General features: G+C 35.5%; 1 protein-coding gene across 5 annotated transcripts in view; it reads left to right on the top strand.

The window, feature by feature from the left end:
• LOC144973641 (protein TBATA-like) overlaps positions 1 to 7,500 on the top strand; it is a 54,357-nt gene that overhangs the window by 17,555 nt on the left and 29,302 nt on the right. The window contains exon 1 of one of the 5 annotated variants that reach the window (XM_078916347.1): positions 4,467 to 4,686. The exons of the other annotated variants lie outside the window; for them this stretch is intronic. The gene's annotated coding sequence lies outside the window, so the exon portion shown is untranslated. Of the gene's footprint in view, positions 1 to 4,466; positions 4,687 to 7,500 lie in introns of those variants that run through there. 5 annotated transcript variants of the gene reach the window in all.

The following is a 7,500-nucleotide window of genomic DNA, read 5'->3' as shown; positions in this document are numbered from 1 at the left end:
AACTTGCCAAAGCGTCATCTCCAAGACTTCTTGGGTATAAGAATTCCTGACAAGTTGGGGGTCATTTCATTTTATTTGATCGATATAGGGAGTGAAAATTTTGTCCTGGTCAAAATGTCAACGAAAACTATACCAGTTTACGGTAACACACACACACACACACACACACACACACACACATATATATATATATATATATATTATATATATATATATATATATATATATATAATATAATACATACACATATACACAAACACACAAACACACACACACACACACACCTTCTGTGTGGAGGCCCCGTCTCGGCTCATCGGTCTGCCTAACCCAGCATGACCAAGTCGTCAGTACCATTAACTCTGATTGGCCAAGCGGAATGAGAGAAAAAAGTATAAGAGAAGAAAAAAAAGCTAATGTCTCTTCGGGCACTAGAATGGATCTCCATTAAGTACCAACCTGTTGTTCACGAAAAAAAAATATGTTTGTTGGGGGGTGGGGGTGGGGGGGGGGGGTTGAGAGCGGAGAGACAGAGGAGGAGGGGGTATATTCTGAAAGAACACAAAACACATATGAGGAAGACACAGAGAGAGTAATACGTAAAAATAAATATTTTTTTAATACATGCGAGAAACTGAAAAGGACTAGACTATTTAAATTGTGTGTGTGTGTGTTTTTGTTTTTGTTTTTGTTTTTGGTTTTTTTTGTTGTTTTGTTTTGTTTTGTTTTTTGTTTTTTTGTTTTGTTTTGTTTTTTGTTTTTTGTTTTTTTTTTGGGGGGGGGAGGATGTGTTTGTTTTAGAAGACAACTTAACCTACCTCCCCACCCCTTCCCGTGTTAAGTCCAAATAGAATTTTAATTATTTTGTTTTTAATCATAAAACTTTTCTTCAATGACTGATGGATTAGTTTACGCTTTCAAAATATGTCGTTGAAAATAATCTTCAGACGAAGACATGAGTTAAAATCAATTAAATTGGATTTTTTTAACTCACTCAATCCTAGAGATTTTTGCTACTTTTCAAAAATTAGAAAAAATGTATTGAAAATAAGCATGTGCATAGATAGTTTTATTCAACTACCATTAACATGTAAAAATTAAGAACAATAGCTTTGAAACTATGCCTATAATTTGTCTCAGAAAAATGTAATAAATAGGCATAGTGTTAAAGTATCCCCGGGTATACTACGGATATAGTCGGTGTTAGAGTTGAGTGAGTTTAAACTAGAAGATTGGAACCATTGAGAAATCTCTTGATGTTAGGTGACCTAAACTAGGGTCCGAAAATAACAAAAGCAAAAAGAAACAAATAAATAAACAACAAATAAACAAAATTGTAAAAAAGAAAGCAAAAAAAAAAAAAATAACCACAGAAGAAAACAGCTCTCATACCATGCTCAACTCACTTTTTCCAAGTACCATCCGAATATGGAATTCTATGCCTGAAAATATAAAAACAATAAATGGCCAAATTGAATTTGACAGAGAAATTTTAAAAATCAAAATAAAAGCCAAAACACATCCATTTGTTCTCACCATACACACAGTCGCGATTATCTTCAAAACACCGAGTTGCGATTTAATGACAAGACGACAAGACCAGTGATCTTAAACCGGAGATCAAATCTTCGGAGACATCAAAAGACCGACTTCTCCAGTGAAAACTGCCTTACTTTGACAAACTCAAAGCGATACTCAGCTGCTAGTAGCTGTGGACTGTGCCCATTATGCAGAGAATTAAGTATGGTAAATTCGTGGAAATGCTTTATTTTGATTATCATATTATTGTATTTATATTTTATTTTATTTTTGGATAATTTGGACTGTCAATTCATCGATCGATTTTTGATGTGGAAAATTTTCTGTATGGAATTTTATAAAATATGTATTTGGTCAGAGTACAAAGTAATTTTAAAAAATGAATTTATAATAGCTTTAAAAAATTACGAAATATCAACAAATTCCATGCTTAAAACCCTTCTTTAGCCAGCAATTAAAAAAAAACCCAAATGAAAACATAAATACAACACAAAAATAACATCAGATCGACGACATACATAATGTATTTACTTTTTATTGGATTTATTTTCTTGGTGGCTGAAGAAGGGTTTTGAGGCCAAAACGTTCCATATTTAGTATTCTGTTCTTTTTGGAAGCTGCTATATTCGTTTGTTTGTTTTTCCTGTCCTGTTTTGTTAATAAAGGGGAAACCCGAAACGTCCGTTTTAACCTGTTATCGTATATTAAATTAAAGCTTACATTCAATCTCACATTGTTATTTATTTCTTCAAGCTTCGAGCAGCAACATTTACATTACAATTTAGTGAGAACTATTCATAATAAAAAAATGTAATCTAAAATAAATAATAAAGAGCTGAGTGACGTCAATTTCTTTCCTTTCATTCTGGGTCACCAATCAAGGGAATGAATAATTTGGAAGATAATGCATTCACTCATACAGTACCAGTTGCCTATTAGGCGTTCCTTTTTTTGTACTAACATTGTTACTATATCCGTCACTGCCTATAGCCAGGTACTCAATATGAACGGGCACCTTTGGTATTTTTTTTGTTTACAACAGTAATGGTTGGCAAACTTCCCCAGACAATTTGGTGATGTGTTTGTGTTTGTATATTGTGTGTGTGTGTGGGGGGGGGGGGGGGGGGGGGGGGGGGGCGTGTGCATGTGTGTATGTGGAGGTGCGTATGTACGTGACGAGATGACTGCTTTGAAGATCTAATTCCTTTTTATTTTTTACACTGGAGAAGATCATACCAATGTTTCTCTCATTCATTATTGTAGTTATTCTTATTCTTATTCTGTGCCAGCGCTTTACCAACTTGTATCGTTGGAATAATAGATAACTGGCCAAGACCCACCATTCTCTGATACAAGTATAAATAATATCTAAGGGGTGGGGGTGTAAATGTCATTTGATTTGTGGTTCTATTTGTTATTTTTGTTTGTTTGTTTTTTTGTTTTTTTTTTTGTTTTTTTTTTTTTTTGTTTTTTTGTTTTTGTCTTTAGTTTGTTTGTTTTTTTGTTTTTTTTTTGTTGTTTTTTTTGTTGTTGTTGTTTTGTTTTGTTTTGTTTTTTTGTTTTGTTTTTTTTCGGGGGGGGGGGGGGTGGTTATTTGTGTGGGAGGGTATCTGGTTTTTGTCGTTTCATTGCCTTTTCATTTTATTATATATATTGTTTTGCTTTTTTTTTCGTTTTTTTTATGTTTGTTGTGCTTTTTGTTGTTGCTTATTTTTGTTTTGTTTTTGTTTGTTATGTTTTTTCTTTTTTTTCTGTTTATTCTGTTTGTTTTGTGTTTATGGGGTTTTGTTTTTGTTTTGGGGGTGGGGTATGCTTTGTTTCTTTTCTTTTTGGCTGGATTGTCTTACTTTCTTGGGGGGGGGGGGGGGGGTATTTGCTTGCTTTCTTTCTTTGCTTTTTGTTTTTGTTTTGTTTTATTTTATTCTTTTTTTTCAGAAACAATACTTTGTTTTTGTTTTTTTTCCTTTTCTTTTTTTTTCCTTTTCCCAATTTGGGTGATTCTTGTTCTCTCCTTATTCTTCTATTTGCAATCTTTTTCGTAAAAATCATAATATTATTCAAGGAACCAAATAGGCCTTCATCTTCTTCTTCCTTGTGGGTCAAAACGTCAGTGATGAGGACTCTTCCGTCTCTTTTACCACGTACTCAGCCTACTTCTAATATTTTCGGAACTTGGTAGCTATTCCACAGTCTTGTGCGGCTATATGTGGTCGCTTTCAGACCGGAAGGTCCTGGGTTCGAGCATAGCTCGGCGCATAATTGGGTCCCTGGAAAAGGCTCTTTACTCACAGTTTCTCACCGTACTCATGTGTAAAATGAGTACCTGGCCGTTAACAACGTTGTCTTTGTCCGAAAAAATGTAACATTGCCGAACAGGCGTCATACCCTTCCTATATGTTAAGTGTTTTGTTGGCCAGGGACCACTGTAAAGCGTTTTGAGCACGTTTAGTGGATATTTCGCTATATTAAAGCTCAATTAACGGTACCTTGGCTTGTTGCTTTACGCCTGTGTTGACTTCACTATAAAAATAAACCACATTTGCACCCAACACGCAAACAATAATCATGGTGTAATTTCCCCTACCATGTCATGATAACCGATATTACACATTACACAAACAAACAAATAGTTCATAAGGTTTACATTTCTTTTAGGACATAAATTCATTGGGCCAGGCCCTATTGGAGAATTCCGACTTCATTAATTAAGTATTTGACGTGGATTCGTCTCATGCCTGGCGGGTCTAATTCCAGTACGATCTCAAAATGATTTAAAGACCAAAACCGAAGATTAACTCATGCGGAGCGGAACGTCGATATTATTGGGCAAGGTGTTGTCATAATGCTTTGCTACGAACGCCTTTTCATGACTCCGTATTGAGAAGAACGACAACCGGGTAACCTGTAAACAAACTTTGAACTACTAGAACTTACACGACAATATATGAAATAGTTACTCGTTCGTCTGTCTTTGAACATACCCATTCAAGTGCTTATTTTTTCGTTTCGTGTGTTAAAGTCCTTTAGCCTTTTTTGTTTACATCGAACTATTTGCTACTTTGATTCTGCGACAGTTTTTGAATTCTCGCCTCGTCGGACTCTTTTGCGCAGTTGTCTTTCATGGTTTTGGAACTTGATACTATTATATAGGTACTTATCTATTGGCACTTGTGAGCGTGTGGTTCGGTTTTGTATGTGTGTGTGTGTGTGTGTGTGTGTGTGTGTTTTTCATTGTGAATATATGTGGTCTAGTGGTGTAACACTCGTTTTTGTAAGGGAAGGTTCAGGGTTCGAGTCTTGCTCTCAGCGACGCATAGTTGAGTCCTTGGAAAAAGGCTCTTTTCTCAAATTCTCTCATCGTACTCAGGAGTAAAATGAGTACCTAGCCGTTAACAGCGTTGTCTCTGTTGGAAAAAATATAATATAAAATTTCATGTCTCGTCCTACGTGTAAAGTTTTGCTCTTTACTTTTTGTTCCTTTTTTATTTATTTTTTTGTTTGTTTGTTTTTGTTGTTTTCTCCTCTTTTTTATTAATTTTTCTCTTGTTTATATGGGTTCTTTTCTTGGGGGGGGGGTGTGTGCTTGTTTTTGTTGTTATTGTTTTGTTGTTTTTTTTTGGGGGGGGGGCGGGGGGTATTTTGGTTTGTTTTGTTTGTTTTTTTTTTATTTTGTTTTTGTTTTTTGTTTCTTTTTGTTTTGATTTTTGTTGTTGTTGTTTTTGTTGTTTTTCGTTTGTTGTTTTTAGCAAAGTAATCAAACTCCCTTTATTTGGTCCATTGATAACGCTAAAATAGGCTTACGAAGATTGACATCTCTGAAATGATTTATCGGAATATTAAACTCTCGATTGATTGAATAAATGATGTAATCGATTTTTGATTTACTGGCCCATTGATAAATCATTGTGTTATTCATTTAACACATTGACGAGCTGATTGGTTTTTCCTTTGGTGCTGCGTTATTCCACTGCTGCCCTACTTTGATGGATCATTGAATATTCAGTCAATATATATAATAAACAGATTGATTGATTGATTCATTCATTCATTGATTGATTGATTGATTGATTGATTGAAAGATTGATTGATTGATTGATTGAATAATTGATATACTAATCTATCAGTCGATTGGTTTTCATTTGGTATAAAGCTTGATGGACTGATGGTCTTATCCACTGTAGTCCTTCAGAGCCACCAGGCCCGTTGAGTAGGATTTTATCCCGGTTTCTATGGCGTGAAACCAACAATAGTAAATTGCTTCTATCCTTTGGATAGGACGCTAGTCTATTGCAAAGTACGTTCCACCAAGAGCTAACAGATGCAGCTGTCCATTCACTGCTGGGAGTTTAGCGGGAGGGATCAGATTTCTTTTTTAAAAACTCGACTTCACCCGAGATCGAACGTGGTCCCTTTAGGTGTGAAGCGAGTGTTCTACCAACTAAGCTATCGGGAACCCCATCCTGTTCATTGAGTGTTAGATAAAATTTTGATTTCCTTAATCTACGCTTTAGCGGCTATGCGATCTTATGATATAACACTCGCCTTCCGACCGGTTGGTCCTGGGTTCGAGTTCCGCTCTGTGCGGCTCTTACTTAAGGCTTTCACCGTACTCAGGTGTAAAATAAGTACATGGCGTTATCAGCTTTATCTTTGTCGGAAAAAGTATATGATCACAACATCCGCCAACCGGATATAAGGTACCAACACACAAAACTATTAGTAACCATGAGCGTTTATAGATAGAATGAAGTTGACGTCACTCGGTCTTTGTTATTATTCTTTGCCATCAACATTTATGTTATTTTCACTAAACTGTATTATCCAGACTATAAACGTTCAAGGTTGCACATAGTTTTGTGTGTTGGTCAGTTACATCTCCGGGTGGCAATGTTATGAGTATCTTAGCCAAGCGCACACCGTATCTATCAGATTACAAACGTCAAAGGTTAAACACAGTTTTGTGCGCCAGTATATTAATTTTGGCTGATGGATGTTGTGAGTATTTTACCTAAACGCACTGCATCAATGTGATATGGCTATAATGATTTTGAAAACTAAAACTCATCAAGGATATGTAACTTTATTTTCGTGGTTTGTTTAGTTTGATACTCGGTTTGTAACCCATAACTTCCGGGTTTGTGTCCCATTGTTAGAGACCCAAAGCCGAGTCCTTAGGAAAAAGGTTCTTCTCTCACATGTTTTTTTCAGAAGAATTGCACTAGCTAAAGATAGTTTTAATGAAATGAGTCTAATTTTCAAAAACAACAATATCTCAATGACAGTTTTGAAGGCCTATGTATGGTCAGTATTATTATATGGGTGAGAAAGAGGGACAATTACAGAAGACATTAGAAAGAAACTGGAGGCAGCAGAAATGTGGTTTCTTAGAAGGATGTTAAGAATCTCATGGACAGAGAAGAAAACTAATGAAGAAGTATTAGAGCAAGCTGAAACTAAAGGATTATTAATTCGTACAATAAGAAAAAGATAAATGCAATTTTTAGGGCACCTAAATCAACATAAATGTATTGAACATCTTGCTCTCACAGGAAAGATAGAAGGCAAAAAGGGTAAAGGTAGACCAAGAAAAACATATTTGAATAGTTTGAACAGCTAAGTGACAAAGAAAGAGAAGAGTAATATTAGTTTTCTGAGGTTATCTGATCAGAGAGATGAATGGCGTACCATGATCACCGATGTCTGGCACAGACTTGGTATTTGAAGAAGAAGAAGATTCAAGTATAAAATGGGTGACCTGGCCGGTAACAGCGTTGTCCGTGTCGGCATGTATTGATAGAGGGCAGGACTCGTGTCTAATTCTAAATGTTGTGTGTTGCTGTATGCTTGGGACTCATTGTAAAGCCATTTGAGCACATGTAGGTGAATTTTCTCTCTATAGAAAGAATGAAGATGACAATAAGGCATTTGTTGTTGGTTTTTGTTTGTCACCCACGTTTATGAGTA

Source organism: Berghia stephanieae, chromosome 5 (assembly GCF_034508935.2).
Source record: "Berghia stephanieae isolate SIO BIC M18660-M18661 chromosome 5, UCSD_Bste_1.3, whole genome shotgun sequence".
In the NCBI taxonomy this organism is placed as follows: Eukaryota; Metazoa; Mollusca; class Gastropoda; order Nudibranchia; family Aeolidiidae; genus Berghia; species Berghia stephanieae.
This window is presented reverse-complemented; position numbering and strand designations above follow the sequence as displayed.